This window comes from Oryctolagus cuniculus, chromosome 8 (assembly GCF_964237555.1).
Source record: "Oryctolagus cuniculus chromosome 8, mOryCun1.1, whole genome shotgun sequence".
NCBI classification, from domain to species: Eukaryota; Metazoa; Chordata; class Mammalia; order Lagomorpha; family Leporidae; genus Oryctolagus; species Oryctolagus cuniculus.
Window position 1 is genome coordinate 59,829,494 of NC_091439.1, and position 16,993 is coordinate 59,846,486.

Below are 16,993 nucleotides of genomic sequence, written 5' to 3' on the forward strand. Positions count from 1 at the left end.
TTCAGTCTCCTTTGAGTATTTTTTGATAGGAAAGATTTGGCTTAATTTCACAGCAGAAGTTTAGAAGCATTGAGTTTGACCAGTTCCCATTTCTGTGCCTAAAGGAACCTCATGATTTGATTAGCTTTTATTTTTGTATATTAAATGTTAAAATCAGATTTAATCAACTTCTGGAATTTTTCTGAATGCCGGTGTTGTTACTTTTCAGACTTTATTAACCGTTCCCCCCCCCCCCTTTTTATAAGTTCATTGCTGCTGGAGACTGCTTTTAGCCAACCTCTGTCCTCTAGTGCCTAACACTGCTTGTGTAAATAAGTTGCATTTATTAAGTGATTATTTTGGAAGTCTGAACTCTTTCTGTTCCACTCCCTTCAGTTTCAGCTCTCGTCTTTATGGTAATGATTCCCAGATCTACGTAACAAGCCTAGACTTCTGCCCTGGATTCTGCCTATTGGACATCTCTTTAAATGCCTTTGGCCACTCTTGTCCAACACTGAGCTCCTCTCCCCTTGTGTATCTGCTGCCCTTCCCTTAGTCTTGAGTAATGGAGCTGATTTTCACTTAGCACGCCCACTTAAAGTCTTGAAATCATATCAAATTTCTCTTTACTCACAAAGATCATCTAAATGATTCTTGGTCCTCATTCTTTTATACACGCACACACTCACACTCCTGCGTTCTTTCCCTATGCCTATTCTTTTCTTTTTAAAATTTATTTATTTGGGATAGCAACAGAGAGTGAGAGATCTTCCATCTTCTGGTTCACTCACCAAATGGCTTTAACAACCAGATGTTGGCCAGGTTGAAATCCAGATCTCTCATGTGGGTGGCAAGGGCCCAGGTACTTGGGCCATCCTTCACTGTCTTCCCAGGGATGTTAGCAGGAAGCTGGATCAAAAGTTGGGCAGCTGAGGCTGGAACCAGCATTCTGATACAGGCTGCTGGCATCACAAGTGGTGGTGCCACAACATTATCCCCATTTACCTTATTTCACTGAACTCTTCTAACAGCCCGCTGTCTCTTCTCCATGCCTCTCAGATTGAGCCCTGGTGTCTCACTTCTGTTGCTGCAGCTCAATTTCATGTTCCCTTGCCTCCTAGGAAGCCAGGAGCCAGGAACTCCATCAAGGTTTTCCATATGGGTTTCAGGAACTGAAGCACTTGGACCATTGTTCCTTCCCAGGCACATTAGCAGGAAGCTGGATTGAAAGCAGAGTAGCCAGGACTTGAACCAGGCATGCCACTGTGGGATGTGGTGTCCCAGGAGACATCTTAACCTACTGCACCACAGTGCCCACTTCTAGATACTGTCTTAGCTGTTGTAAGTGTGTTTGTCCTGTATGGTAGATGTTGCCCACTGCATGCGTTAAGGCTCTGAGATATTTTACACTGTGCCTGGGATCATACAGCCAGTCTGTTGCAGAACCAGAGTTAGAACTCATTGCTATTTGGTTCTAAACCCTATGGTTTTCCCACCCATTATACGTGCTGCTTCTCACATAGAACCACGTTGTGATATAGGCAAAGTTCCGAACATGCCTATTTTATAGGTGAGGAGGCGTGAAGCATCTTTGTGAATGTGCCAACTTCTTTAAGGACAACAAGGAGTATAAAGGGAGATACTGTATTTTATGAACATAGTATCTTTTCTAATTGTGAAAAGTAGAGAATAACCACTATTGCAACAGAAGGGAATAAGCTGACTTTTGAAGAAGTAGGTTAATGGACTTATGGCATGTGGTGTATTAGTCTCCTGAACTAGAAGTTAGAAGCCAGGTCTCCTGGGCCCCTTATGGGACAACTCAAGCCTAATTGGTGTGTCTCCTCTCAGCAGTCAGTAGGTAGTGAGCCTTGCTGGAGCAGTAAATTCATCCATCTATTTATTTATCTGTTTGTTTATTCATTCATTCATTCATTTGAAAGGCAGATGGGGGTTGGGGACGAGAGAAAGAAAAAGAGATCTTCCATTTGTTGGTTTACTTTCCAGATGGCTGCAATAGCCAGATCTGGGCCAGGCCAAAGCCAGGAACTCCATCCAGGTCTCCATGTGGGTGGCAGGGGCCCAAGTATGTGGGCCATCATCTGCTGCTTCCCAGCTTCATTAACAGGGAGCTGGATTGAAAGAGGAACAAACGGGACTCGAACCAGCACTCTGAAATAGGTTGCTGGCATTTCAAGTGGCAGCTTAACCACTGTGCCACAACACTGGCCCCATGAATTCATCTCCTGATGGTGCTCCAGTTAGTCACAACTGTCTTCATGGTATATGATCTTACATAATTTTAAAAATTATATGATTTTCACATTGCTACATAATCAATATTATCATAACAATTATATCTCATGGAGTTGCTCTTTCAGGACATTTTCAAAATATCTTCTGGACTAGATAATTTAATCTTTACCAGCCTAATTCCGTAGAACTTAAATAGACTTCATTAATACTTAGAAAGGAAAACTAGTGGGAAAAAAGTATAGCAAATCATTGTTAAAATGCTGAAAACAAATTAGAAAACTCAAATTGACTCGTGAATGAGATTCGACGGCTTGTTTTCATGGATGTGAAAAATCAAAGGGGTGGACTATCCAACACCCATTTTTCTCAAACTTGCTGTGGTTACACACATCTGAATTCTGAAATGAGCTCTCACTTATTGTTCACTCATAGAATCATTTTGTACATGTTGCATTTAGTATCAATTCTGTAGAAGGAACAAAATGAACTTCATAGAATCTGTTCCTCTGTCAGTGATTGTATTTTTAACAGGTCACGTGCTCATTAATAAGTAATAACATCTGATGATTTATTCCCAGAAAGGGCTTCATTGCCCTGCCATAGGCTAAGGTGTGTCTTGCTGCTGCTTATTTAATTTTACTTATTACTGTCTTATCCCATGATGGATCGAATGTTTTTTTTTAAAGATGTTTACGTACTTATTTGAGAAGTAAATAGAGTTACAGATAGACAGAGGCCATCTTCTACTGCCTTTCCAGGCTCTCAACAGAGAGTCAGATCAGAAGAGGAGTAGCCAGGGCATGAACTGGCACTCATATGGGATGCTGGTGCCACAGTTGGAGGGTTAGCCTACTATGCCAACAGTGCCCACAGCACCCTGGATCAAATCTTTGAATTGTGGGTAGCCTTTGTTTTCATGCCCCTTTCTACATTTCATCCAGAGTGCATATCAGAGCTTGCCGACAGGGTCTATGAAACACCTCCTCAGAACCACCTGGCATGCTTCTTAAACTACATGTTTCTGGCGTCCTCACAGATCCACTGCATCGTATTTGCTGGGGTGGGACCACAAGCAGTTCCTAACACCCAGGAGTCAACGTTAAACCCATTGGCTTACACACTCAAGAGAGAGATCATATTGGGACGTTTTCAGTGTTAATGCTGTGTTTGAGATGATCTCTTCCCCGAAGAGAAAGAAAAACGAGGTATCTGCCTGGGTTATAAATTCATACAGCAAATGTTAGCATTAATTTTTGTGAAGAAAAAAAAAAGTCTGGAGTAGTAGAAGGTTAAGCTACTGTCTGCAGTGCGGACAACCCATATGTACACTGGTTCGAGTCCTGGCTGCTGCACTCCCTGCTCCCTGCTAATGTGCCTGGGAAAGCAGCAGAGAATGGCCTAAGTGCTTGGGCCCCTGCACCCACATAGGAGAACTGGAAGAAGAAGCTCCTGGCTTCAGCCTGGCCCAGCCCTGTCTATTGTGGCCATTTGGGAAGTGTTTGGGGAGTGAACCAGCAGATGGAAGATTCTCTTTGGCTCTCTCTCCCTCTGTCTCTGCCTCTCTCTAATTCTGACTTTCAAATAAGTAAATAAATTTTTTAAAAAAGGATTATAAGTTATACTGTTTAAGATTAAATATTAAATGTGTTTGGTGTTTAGAAACTTTTTCTTTAACCTCTGCTATACTTGATGAGAGTAACTTTTGGTTGCTAAGTTGTCATTTAATAGTAAAGTGTAAACCCATGGCAGTTTTGCTCTCCACAAACCCCACATTGGGCCTTGTGTCTGTCTAAGACCTGGTGAGTGAGAGCCTCTGATGGGACAGCCTTGGAGGAGTGGGGACCCTGAAGAGGTGACTATGCTCTTGACAGGAGTGGGAGGGGGCCTTGGTGGCCACAGAACATAGAAGGACTTTGTAAAATGTGTGAGTCCAAGCCACAGACCAGGGTTCCTGCAGCTGACTTGACATCTACCTGTTCAGGTGACCTGCTGAGACCAAGCTCTGTCCTTAGGTTATTCTACTCTGTAAGAGGACTGGGAACCCAGTGCAGCCAGGAAAGACAGCCTACACTTAACTTCCTTCAGCCAAAAACAGTTTATTGAGCTGTGTGTATGCCACATCCAGCAGTGTACCTTCCACTCATATTCTGAATGCCAGGACTCTGAACGCATAGTGCTTGGCTGGGAAAAAAGTGTCAGTGCTTCCTCCTCTCTGTTCAGAATCCCCAACAACCCCTTTTAAGTGCCTGCTTCAAAGGGTTAAGTCAGACGAATTATAGGGATCAGTCCTGCAGCCACCGCATTACAATGATTTTAATGAGTCTGGGTCCTGTTTTTAGACATGTTTCCTCATTTATGATATTTTTAAATCCACTCAGTGATGGCATGTAAGTGCCAGGTACTAGTCCAAGTTTTTAGGTTGTATCACTTACAAAATAGAAACAGTACCAGATCTTGTGGAACTTGCGTTGTATAGGGTCAGTTGAACACAATAAACAAAGATTTTACACAGGTAAACTACAGAATTAAAAGGTAAACTTATTTTGACAAAAAAAAATTCATAGGGTTTTTTTTATTTACATGAACTTTTTTGAAATCCCTATATGTGTGGGTTTCAAAATACTTTTACCACAATTAGCTTATCTTTGTGTTCCATTTTTTCCACGAAGTTTTTGAAACTCCCTTGTATGATATGCAGAAGAGGAAGAACAGGATGAACAAAGGGTTGGGAGTCAGGTTGGGTTCATGAGAAGAAGTGGTGAACTAGAATTTAAACTGAGGGGGTCAGGGCAGATGATGTTTGGAAGACAGCAGCTGAGCCAAGGGTCGAAGAGGATCAGGAGTCAGCCCGTGGGGGTCTCTGCGGAAAGAGAACTGAGGCAGAAAACACCCAGACTTGAGATCCTAAAGCAGGAGTATGCTGGCTTGCTTGAGAAACAGCCAGGAGTATGGCTGGTACGGCTGGAGCAGGGAAGGAGCAGGGCCGATGAGGTGCAGCAGTGGCAGGGGGACCTCATGGGCCTGTCAGCCATCGTAAAGACTTGACTTTTTACCCTGGGAGGTAGGGAGCCATTGGAGGATCTAGAGCAGAGAAGTGGATCACTGACTTCTGGGTTGAAGATTAGTGATGCTAGGGCAGCGGGCAAGGAGGGAAACCAGAGGATCATTTGCAAGATGGCTTCTGTAGTAACCCAATCAACTCCACAGTTACCCAATCAACTTGTAAGAGTTCTTCCTGCCTTGAGGTCATGTTCTTGGTATAAATTCCTAAGGTGGCACCATAGAAAAAAGTATTTTATAACCAAGTAGATTATCACAGATTATTCCAAGTATTGTCCCCAGCAGCATATAGGGTATCTAATTTTTATCTTTCTAGGGTAAGATATTTTATCATTATTGTTTTCATAATAGATTAGTTTTTTTTTCCTATGTACTTACTAGTCATAGTGTCTTTTATGAAATTTCTTTGTATTTCTATGTCTATTTATCTTCTGGATCTTAATTTTTATTTTTATTTATTTTAAAGACAAAGGCATGGCCCAGCATTGTGGCGTGGAGCATTAAGCCTCCACCTGTTGGCTCCAGTTCGAGTCCTGGCTGCTCCACTTTCTATCCAGTTCCCTGCTAATGTAGCTGGGAAAGCAGTGGAGGATGGCCCAAGTGCTTGGGCCCCTGTATCCACATGGGAGATCCACCCCTGGCCATTGTAGTTACTTGGGGAGTGAACCAGTGGATAGAAGACCACTCTCTCTAACTGGCTTTCAGATAATTAAATCTTTAATAAATAATAATAAAGGCAAAGACAGAGAAAGAGTTTTCATTCACTGGTTCACTCCCCAAATGTCCACAAAGGCAAGGGCTGGGCCAGGCCAAAGTCAGGAGCCCAGAACTCAATGCAGGTTCACCCCGTGAGTACCAGGGACTCAAGTACTAGAGTCATCACCTGCTGCCTCAGAGTGCACATTAGCAGGAAGCTGGAATCAGAAGCAGAGGCAGGACCTGAACCCAGGCACTCTGATATGGGATGGAGGCATTCCAAGCAGTGTCCTAACTACTGCACCAGACACCTGCCCCATGATCTTATTAAATGTTTTTATCAATTTATGTGCCATCCTAAGTTTTAGATGCAAAATTTGGATCCTAAATACTGGCTCCAAGTTTAAGGACATTAGCTCACCTTTGAAATAGGAATCTAAATCTAAGTCCTGAAAATATATTCATGCTGAGCTAATGGGGAAGCTGGGTAGAATATATTAATTTTCCTTGTTTTAAGCAGTAGTAACTTTAGGACATCCCTATTAATGGGGCACCTTCTTGTTCTCTATTAAAAGTTAAAAATGAAAAGAGGTGGGCACTGTGGTGCCATCACTGGAACGCTTGCATCCCCTATCAGAGTGCCTGGGATGAAGTGCTTCCTCTACTTCTGATACAAACTCTTGCTAACGCAGCATCCTGAGAGGCAGCAGGTGATGGCTCAAGAACTTGGGCCCCTGCCGCCGAACACAGAGGTGTTCCTGGCTCCTGGCATTGGCCTGGTCCACTCCTGGCTGTTGCAGGCATTTGGGAAGTGAACCACTAGATGGAAGATCTCTGTCTCTCTTTCAAATAAATGTTTTTAAATAATGAAAAAAAAATGTTAGAGCATTCAATAACACTCCAATTTAAAATGGATAAAGTAGGAAGACGCACATGATTTGAAAAGAAATCCTGAAAGAATGGCAATGAGTCCTACCCAGTTAAAGCAGCTAAAATCTCACATTTCAAAGACCCATGTAAGGTCTTTGAAATGTGAGAGTTCATTTTTTAGTATCTCCACAAAAGGTTTAATATATCTAACCTAAGTACCAGTTTTAGTTTAGTTTAATTTTATATTTTTAAATATTTATTTGTTTTTGAAAGGTCCTTCATTTGCTGGTTCACTCCCCAAATACCTACAACATCCAGGACTGAGCTAAGCTAAGGTTTGAGAGCCAAGAACTCAATCCAGGCCCCCAACTTTGGTAGCAGGGACCCAAGTACTTGAATCATCATCTGCTGCCTCCCAGGGTAGACATTAGCTGGAAACAGGAATTTGGAGCTGAGCTGTGACTCCCAACTCAGGCTCTCCACTGGGGAGACAGGTGTCCCAAGTGGCAAGTGGAGTGTTGATCACCAGGTAAACACTTTACCTGGAAACTTATTTTGTTTTTAATTTTATATGAACCTGATCACTGTTTTCAGAGAGCTCCTCATAAACCGTAAGGTATAACATTTAATAATAAATTTACATTTTAGTTGCATGATTATTATCTCCTGAAACCCTGTTCATCATTGAGTTTTTCTAAATTATTTTATTTTTTGCTATGCAGCCCCCCAAATGAATATAGCAAATATATCCGTAATATCACAACACCAATATCTCTTCCCTTCCTTTCTTCTTTCCTTCCTTCCTTTCCTTCTTTCTCTCTGTTTCTCTTTTTCTTTATTTTTTCTCTTTTTTTATACACTTTTCTGAAAGGCAGAATCTAATCATACAGAGAACCATTTTGCTGTAAGTTATAAGCAAAACAACTCAGGAAAAAAAAAAAAAAAGTGGCCAACATTTAAGATAAACCAGACCAAACAAATGCAAGATAAAGATGATAAAGGTAAAAAATGTTTACTGAAAATATTTACAATACTTAATAACTGCTACCTCTTTTTTTATGCATTCCAAATCCAATACCTTTTTAAATCAGCCTAAAATATTTTATGTTTTCTGAAAACAGTGGTTCTTGTCACCCATTTGGGGTTATTTTTCCCATGTGACTAAATGATATCCAGAAAGTAAGATTCTCTGAGAGGGATCTTAAGATTAACGGTATCAGGCCGGCGCCGCGGCTCACTAGGCTAATCCTCCGCCTTGCGGCGCCGGCACACCGGGTTCTAGTCCCGGTCGGGGTGCCGGATTCTGTCCCGGTTGCCCCTCTTCCAGGCCAGCCCTCTGCTGTGGCCAGGGAGTGCAGTGGAGGATGGCCCAGGTGCTTGGGCCCTGCACCCCATGGGAGACCAGGAGAAGCACCTGGCTCCTGGCTCCTGCCATCGGATCAGCGCGGTGCGCCGGCCGCAGCGCGCCGGCCGCGGCGGCCATTAGAGGGTGAACCAACGGCAAAGGAAGACCTTTCTCTCTGTCTCTCTCTCTCACTGTCCACTCTGCCTGTCAAAAAAAAAAAAAAAAAAAAAAAAAAAAAAAAAAGATTAACGGTATCGAAGTCATTTTGAGAATTCTTAATACAGAGTCCTCCAATGCCCCAGGGGAAAACCATTTAACTTACTAAGGCTCATCACCACTTGTTTACTGCTGCTGCTTTGTAGACTATGAGACAGAAATAAACATATGAAATACTTAACATTAAAAATAGACTCAGGGCTCAAAGGCCAGAATTCTTGTTCCAGAGTCGTTTCTTACATGGATTTTGGTATAATTATTGATAATGACTTCCATGTTTCAAACTTGACCTCCTGAACTTGAAAGTAGAAGTAATATATTTTGATTTTCAAATTAAAAATACCATGAGAAGCACAGTGAATGAAGACCTGAATAATCTGAAGAAAATGGTAAAACAAGTAATAATATGTAATGGAAAACGAGAAAAGCGTAATCCATGTGGATCTGATATAAATAGTTCAGCTGATAAAGTCAAGAAAAATAGCTTTAACAGGCATCTGTTGCAGTTAAAAAGACACTTACTGTATTTCAGGATCTATTTTTCTCACGGAGAAGTTATTTTGGCCTTTTCTTCCCACAATATCAGATGTCATTCCTCTTAGTTCTTATTTTCTTTACTTGTTAAGGACAATTTAAAAGCTAATCTACTTATGAAGATGTTGGAACTCTTGGTAAGCTCTCAGAGCATCACTTGGTTTTTACGAATGCCCACTCCAGCATCTTCTGTCCTCCTACGCTTCAAAGCAAAGTACCACACATATAATTGACATTAGTATTTGTATTGTCTCTAGAAGATAGGTAAGCACTTAAACAGAGTATTTAACTCAGAAATCTGGGGAAAACACAATAGCTATAGACCGCAAGTTGCTTCCCTAACTCTGAAGGAGGACTTAGAATATGGAAATCTGAGGACTGGAAAGAATTCTGCTTTTAAGAAGAGGAACATAGCATCCACAGGGGTTAACTGCCTGAAGCCACACAGCCTGCAAGGGATGGAGACTGGCTCACAACTAGATCTTCTGAAGGCAAATTTGTTGGGCTTTGTTTTCTTTCATGCTTTCCTGTGCACTTTAGCTTCCTTTAAAGTAGGGGAGCTAATTGTTGGCTCCTTATTGCCATATGCCTTAAAGAATAATTGTGCTGTCCTAAGGAATGAATGCTTATATCATTTACTATACTCTGCTGTCAGTTTTTTTCCAACTGACCACTATTTTAAATGTTGATAATTTTGACACAAAACGCGTTCTTCCTAAGGAGATTTCTTTTTTAGGGCAAGCTCCTCGGAAGACTCTCAAACCATAATTTGAGTTCTGCCACTGCCCACCCTTGTAGTATTTCGTGTAAGTGTGCCTATAGATTAAAGATCAAACATTAAGTCCAGGAATGAGGTGTACAGCTTCTCAATGTAAAAGATGTTACTTGTGACTGATTCATAACAATGTTTCTGTATCTGTCTGTGCTCAACCTCAGGATGAGTCCGTTCAGTGGTTCCCAGTATCCTACACCAGTTGCAGAAGTAAAATGAGTGCAAATCTGTGGCTGTCTTTTCCTGCACACTGACATTGGACAATGAACGTGTGTGTCGAGTTCATTTTTCCAGTGTTGAATGCTAATGGTATGTTAGTACTTTGAGCAAATGGGAGGAACATAAACCAACCATTCTACTGAAAGTACTGTCTTTATATTGACATCTGTTTATGTGGATATTTTCCCATGCTGTAAGACAAAAACTGCAACAAATTAGGTTTGCCACTGCTTATTGCTGTTTAAAAATGTGCATTGAAGGAAAGATTTAAAACGGAGACAGGATTCCAGAGAAAACAGGTGGTGTGGGAGCTGGAATTGATGTTGGCCAACTACTCTGTGGCCAGATCCTTTTTTCTAACTCATTGTCCATTCCATGAAAGCTCTTTGCATTTTATTACAAAGGGCCACATTATATGAGAAGCGTTAAGAGCTGGACTCAGAGTCAGATACGTGGGATGATAGTGACAAAGAGTAAGTTGCTTGTACCTACATGCACATGAAAAAAATATGTGGTTTTAAAAATGCAATTTCGGGCCGGCGCCGTGGCTCAATAGGCTAATCCTCCACCTTGCGGCGCCGGCACACCGGGTTCTAGTCCCGGTCAGGGCGCCGGATTCTGTCCCGGTTGCCCCTCTTCCAGGCCAGCTCTCTGCTATGGCCAGGGAGTGCAGTGGAGGATGGCCCAGGTGCTTGGGCCCTGCACCCCATGGGAGACCAGGAAAAAGCACCTGGCTCCTGGCTCCTGCCATCGGATCAGCGCGGTGCGCCGGCTGCAGCGGCGGCCATTGGAGGGTGAACCAACGGCAAAAGGAAGACCTTTCTCTCTCTGTCTCTCTCTCTCTCTCACTGTCCACTCTGCCTGTCAAAAAAAAAAAAAAAAAAAAAAAAAAAAAAAAAAAAATGCAATTTCAAGTCAGATTATTACTTGTTTCCTAGAGAAGAGAGGTACTGTTTACGTGTGGATGGCGTTTGGCTTCTTACCCTTTTCCCTACCCTGAAAAGGATTATCTAACACATAAACATACTTGTGCTTGATAGCTGATGTGTGTGCACCCAAATACAATAACAAGGAGAAAGCAGAAGACACAATGCATCTTTGTTTTCTCCATAAACAGAAATTTGGATATTGACTTATAGAGACTATAAGCCTTTGATGACTGGATCAGTGTAAAAATTCTGTTCCTAGGAAAATAATTCACTGAAAAATATTACCTTCCTGTAATTTGTGAAAATTAGAATACAACGCTTGACATCAAAGGAAATCATATCAGGTAGGGGTGTCCCTTTGCTCTGTATTTTCCCAAAGAATACAGTCTTTAAAGCCAAAAAGTCATCACAAGAAGGGATAATGGTTATGCCTTCTTTACTGCAACTAAAAACTAACAGGTTATTTGGCAATGTAATCTTCATTCTCTTTCGGATGAATTTTGGAAACCCTACTGATCTCATTGATGTTCTAAACTAATATGTTGTATTTTTCAGTTTTGAAATTAAAAATTTTAATATAGTATGTAGGCAAAAAGGGTATTACATCAAGAACCCAATGGCCCGAAGAATATTAGCTGAGTGGCCGTGGCAAGAAGTGACATTAAAAGGATCACATGCATCAGTGATCATGAGCTCACCCTTTAAACCGAGTTGCCCTGTGATTATATCAAGTGTACTGTTCCCACCTGCCAGCCATAGGAGGGTTAAAGGAAACACAACCCCACATTTGCATTTGTCTCTTTCCTTGTTCCTAGCATGGGATGGTGGCAGCCATGGACTGGAAGCACTCCAGTGATGAACAAAAATAGCCTTTTGTTTGATGCACATAAAATTAAAGTTATGAAAATAATTCTTCCCCCAAAGTCAAATATGTGATTTATTAATATGATAAGGAAAAAGTTGAATTTTTAAAATTTTGTTACCTTACTGATCTGTTTCTGAATAACAAATTACCACAAAACTCAATTGCTTAGAACAATACACGGTGGGTAGGAGTTTTGTATAGCAGTTAAAATGTGGCTTGGGACACCCATATCCCATACCAGAGTCCCTGGATTCAAGTCCCAGCTCTGCTCCTATTTGCAGTTTCCTGCTAATGTGCACCTTTGGAAGCAGCAAGTGATGGCTTAAGTACTTGGGTCCCTGCCACCCATGTGGAGGACCTGAATTGAATCCCCAGCTCCTGGCTTCAACCTGGCCCAGCCCCTGACAGTTGCAGTATTTGGAGAGAGAATCAGTGAATCAGAAATGTCTCTCTCTCTCTCTCTCTCTCTCTCTCTCTCTTTCCCTCCCTCCCCTCCCTTTCAAATAAGTTAATTAGATCAGTAATTGTTTAAAATGAAACAGCATACATTATTATCTCATGGTTTTTGTGGATCAAGACTCCAGGGAGGGCTTAACTGAGTCCTCTATTTGGGGAAAGATTCGCTTCCAAGTTCACATAGTGGTTAGGAGGATGCAGATCTTGCTCATCGCCTTGCCACCGGGGCCTCTCCGACATGGCAGCTTGTTTCATCGAAGTGTGCAAGATGAGAAGGAAACAGAGTCTGCTAGCAAGATGGCAATCATAATCATTTGTAACTCAATTGTGGAAGTGACTTCTTATCACCGTTGCTGTATTCTGTTGGTTGGAAGCAAATACTGGGTTCAGTGTACACTCGAGAGAAGGTATTAAACCAAGGAGTGGGTTCCAGGAAGCAAGGATCACAAGGATCTCTGGCTACTGGATCACTGAAGTATCCCTGCTGTAACTACCAGTCATAACCAGTGGAAACACAGCACAGACCAGCAGAAGGTTGAGTGTGAAGGGAGATAAGCATTACCATGTCCCAAGGAAAATTGAACAATGGCAGAGGATTTGTGAAGTTGGCCAAAGCCAACTTCCTAGGAGTAGCCTTAAGGGAAAGAGCATCCAGTCAAGGAAAATATACTTGATTCAAAACATAGGGGCAATGCCAGGTAATTATATCCATCTAAGGCATTTTATGCTTTGGGACTTTTGTGACTTATGAAAAATGCAGACGATAGAGGAATAATGATCTAAAGGGGAAACAGAACAAGCTAATATATTTAATTACTTTTAAAACAATAAATTATTAAATATCTTAACATAAAACCTCTCTTTCTCTGCCTTTCAAGTAAATAAAATCTCTTTTAAAAAAAAAATGAACTCCTGATAAAGCTTGAATCTAGATTCCAGGTTCCCAAGGAAATTGCATAACTCTAAAAGCTGTAGGGGAAGTATAGTGCCAGGAGTGTCTATAAGGATATACAGGTGATTGGGAGGGATTTGTAGGATTTGAAGTATCAGGGAAATTAGGTAGCAAAAATTTTTGAGAAGCAATGAGATAGCACAGTAGATTGCTAAAAGCTTTAGTTCTGAGGGAAGTATTGCATCCAGTGCGTTAAGAAGCCATTTGGGATGCCTGAACCCCATATCAGGGTACCTGAGGTTGAGTTCCACTTCCGCTTCTGATCCAAATCCCTGCTAATACACCTGTTAGGCAGCAGATGATGGCCCAGATACTTGGGTTGATGTCACTCTTGGTGACCCAGATGGAGTTCCTAGCTCATGGCTGCTCATTCCTAACCCTGGCTGTTGTGGGCATTTGGGAAGTTAACCTGTGGATGCAAGCTGCCTGCCTCTCTCTCTTACTCTCTCCTTTTCAAATAGTAGTTAAGTAAGTAAATAAATAAACAGTTCATTCTCTCTGTCTCTCTCTCTCTTCTTCTGAAGATGAATAGATTTAAATTTGCTTCCTAGTGCCATGACTTAGTACTTACGTGATCATGGGAAAGTTACTTAATTTTTTTGAGCCATCGTTTTATTTGTAAATTGACTTCACCAGTAGTGTCTACCTTGGGGGTTTGTTTTGAGAATTAAATGAGATAACATCCGTAGCATTTGGAGGCATACAGTAAATGTTCACTAAATACTATTTTACAAGTTGATAACTTCACAAAGAGGAGAAAGAAAGAGATTGGTGAGGCAGGATGATTCAAGATTTAGCCAAGGATGATGAGGGAGTAATTCACAAATAAAGGTAGGAGTGAGGGTGGCAGAAGGTTTGCATGGGAAATTATGAGGTAAGTTTCTGGCTTGTTAAATTTGAGGTGGCAAGGCTGGCGCTGTGGTGTAGGTAGGTAAAGCCGCCGCCTATAGTGTCAGCATCCCATATCGGTGCCAGTTCGAGACCCAGCTGCTCTACTTCTGATCCAGCTCTCTGCTGTGGCCTGGGAAAGCAATGGAAGATGGCCCAAGTCCTTGGTCCCCTGCACCCACGTGGAAGACCTGGAAGAAACTCCTGGCTCCTGGCTTCAGATCAGTGCAGCTCCGGCCATTATGGTGAATTGAGGAGTGAACCAGCAGATGGAAGACCTCTCTCTCCTTTTCTCTCTGTGTAACTCTTTCAAATAAATAAATGTTTTAAAAAAATTGAGGTGGCAGCATGTGACAGTATTCAGAAAATTATTGGTGTGATCAGGTGGGGGGTTAAGTCTGGAGGTAGCAATACCAAATCCCATGTTCTTATGATCTCTTAGCCATAACTCCTTCCCCTGGACTCTTCCCTTAGCCAAAACTGACTTTATTCAAATTTAGCCTAAACTAAGCCAGTTGATATCCTCTCCTAGAAATCTGGAACTTGGACCAATTCATTACATCCAATTCTTACTGCCCTCTGAAAGAAAACAGATATAATCTCAGTCTTCACAAAAGAAAATGAAACAGACACAGATAAAGAAAACAAAATTGGGGGAGGGGAGAGCCTGCCTGTTTTGAACCCCCATCTCAGGTGTTCCCAAGGTTCACTCCCTTCTTGCCTAGCATCCTTCAATATCCTGTAAAATGTATGCTAGCACAACTCCCTAATACCGAGAAGCCACATGTGGGTGATAAGGGCAGGTGTCTGGCCTGAATGAAATTCTTGAAGGATGTGGTGTGGGGAGCAACTCAGACTATACTGTTACTGGAATTAAGACTTATTCTGTGCATCTGCTCTCCCACAATATGGTGCTGAGAAGGGAGAAACAGCTTCTACACAGCTGCCTCCAGTTCAACCAATAAACTGTAGGACCTGCTCCTGATTGGAGGAGAGCAGCGTACTCGGCATGTGGGTAGCAGAGTTGGGATTGGTGGAAGAGGACTATAAAGGAGGAGAGAGACAGCATGCACCAGGAACATCTAAGGGGAACATCTATCTGAAGGAACACCTGTGCAGCCCCCGAGAGAGCCGGCCGGCGGTGTGCTGCTCCCCCGCGGAAGTGGGGAAAGTGGCCAGGGGGAACCGCCCTTCCACGGAGGTGGAAGGGTCGGTAGCCAACCCGGGAAGAACCAGCAGCAAACCCGGGGAGGGCCGAGCAGACGAAAGAACAGCGCAGGGTCCTATGTCACTCCTCCACGAAGACGGGGAGCGACAATGTGGGAACCATGAAGGGAACCGAACAATGCAGTAAGAGGAATGAGAACGGTAGCTGGCATGTGGCATAGTAAGCTAAGCCTCCTCATGCGATGCTGGTATCCCATATGGGCACCGGTTCCTGTCTCAGCTGTTCCTCTTCCAATCCAGCACTCTACTTATGGCCTGGGAAAGCAGTGGAAGATGGCCCAAGTTTGGGCCCCAGCTCCTACATGGGAAACCCGTAAGAAGCTCCTGGCTTTGGATCTGCCCAGTTCCAGCTGTTGCAGCCATCTGGAGAATGAACCAGCAGATGGAAGACTCTCCTCTCTCTCTGACTCTGTCTCTCAAATAACTAAATAAAATCTTAAAAAAAAAAAAAAAAAGGTATGAGAGCAGAACTCACTAAAGTGCTGTGGGTTCCAGGGAGCCAGGGCAGGAGTGGAGGCATGGAGGGACCATCATGTCAAGTGGCAGAGTGGTCAAGAAGATCAAGGGGAGAAGAAAGTCCATTGAGACTTTCTTGAAGCTTGTCAAACATGTTTGCTTTCTTTATAGGTCTTGTTCACTTAGTGCATAGATTGAATAAGTTACTGTTGTCATCTGTTGGGTCAGTGTGTTGACTGAGTTAAGTCTAGTTGGCCACGGTTCAAAATGTTCTGACCTTATAATGCCAAGGGTAGTGATTCAGGCTGAGCCATTTACATGGTCTTTAGCTGAGGAACCAGCTGACAAGCAGCTGAGAGTGACATCATCGTGGCCATTATAAAAGGCAGGAGAAGGGGGTGCTGCAGGCTGCTTCCAACAGACTAGAACGGAGACCTTCACAGTTCAGAGGCCCAGATCAGAAGGAGAGTGGCTCTCATCGGCAACAGGCTCCTCTGAGTGTCAGCAAAGACTCAGAACAGGTGAACTCAGTGCATTGGGGAAACTGGGTTTCAAGGCAGCAAACTGCGTCACTTTTTAAACACTATGACTTAAACTAAGAGTGAAATCTTATAAAAGTAAGTCTGAGAGATGGCCAGCATACACATGGTAAGAAACACAGGATACCTCTTATTTCCCCTCTTGTACTTTTCTTGTCATGGGGTGGTGCTATGTATTTCTTTGAATTTTGAGTAGGAAATCCATTGGTGTTTGATATGGAAAAAATTGATTTGTGTAGAAGAGTAGGGGCATGTGTGTTTTAAGGCTAACTTGCAGGCTGTTGGTTGCCCAGTTTTATATTGCTGCCCCAATCACTGTGAAGAAGAGGTGTAGGAACACACGTCCACTGGAGGACAGTGGAAAGATATGTGCTAACAGAACCAGAGAGGCCTCAAGTCCCTCTGCATCTCAGCTCTGGTCACAAGGGAGAAAAATGTCATCCTGGATATTTCTGTGACACACCTGGGACCTGCTTGGAGAGAAGACAGAGGCTTGCCGCTTTGTGAGGTCACCAGAAACTCTAGTTTGCATTTGCACTACAGGCACGCCACTGACCCGTACAGCCCCACCCGGCTAAGCAAGGTGTTGCAGTGATTCCAAGTAATGTTTCTGTTGCTCATGGACCCTAAGGAAGAAGAAAATTCTCAAAAACCTCTGCCCAGAGTATTGCCAAGGAAGAAGTTAGCACAGATTGATCTGCTACCAGGCAAATGAAAAACTAGTAATATGATAG

At 42.7% G+C, this 16,993-nt stretch overlaps 1 long non-coding RNA gene across 1 annotated transcript in view; it reads left to right on the forward strand.

Annotated features, from left to right (window-relative positions):
• Positions 1–5,784: 5,784 nt before the first annotated feature.
• The window catches only part of LOC127483284 (uncharacterized), a 70,531-nt gene continuing 59,322 nt past the window's right edge, over positions 5,785–16,993 (forward strand). The window contains exon 1 of the long non-coding RNA XR_007909420.2: positions 5,785–16,241. This is a non-coding gene — a long non-coding RNA (uncharacterized lncRNA). The remainder of the gene's footprint in view (positions 16,242–16,993) is intronic.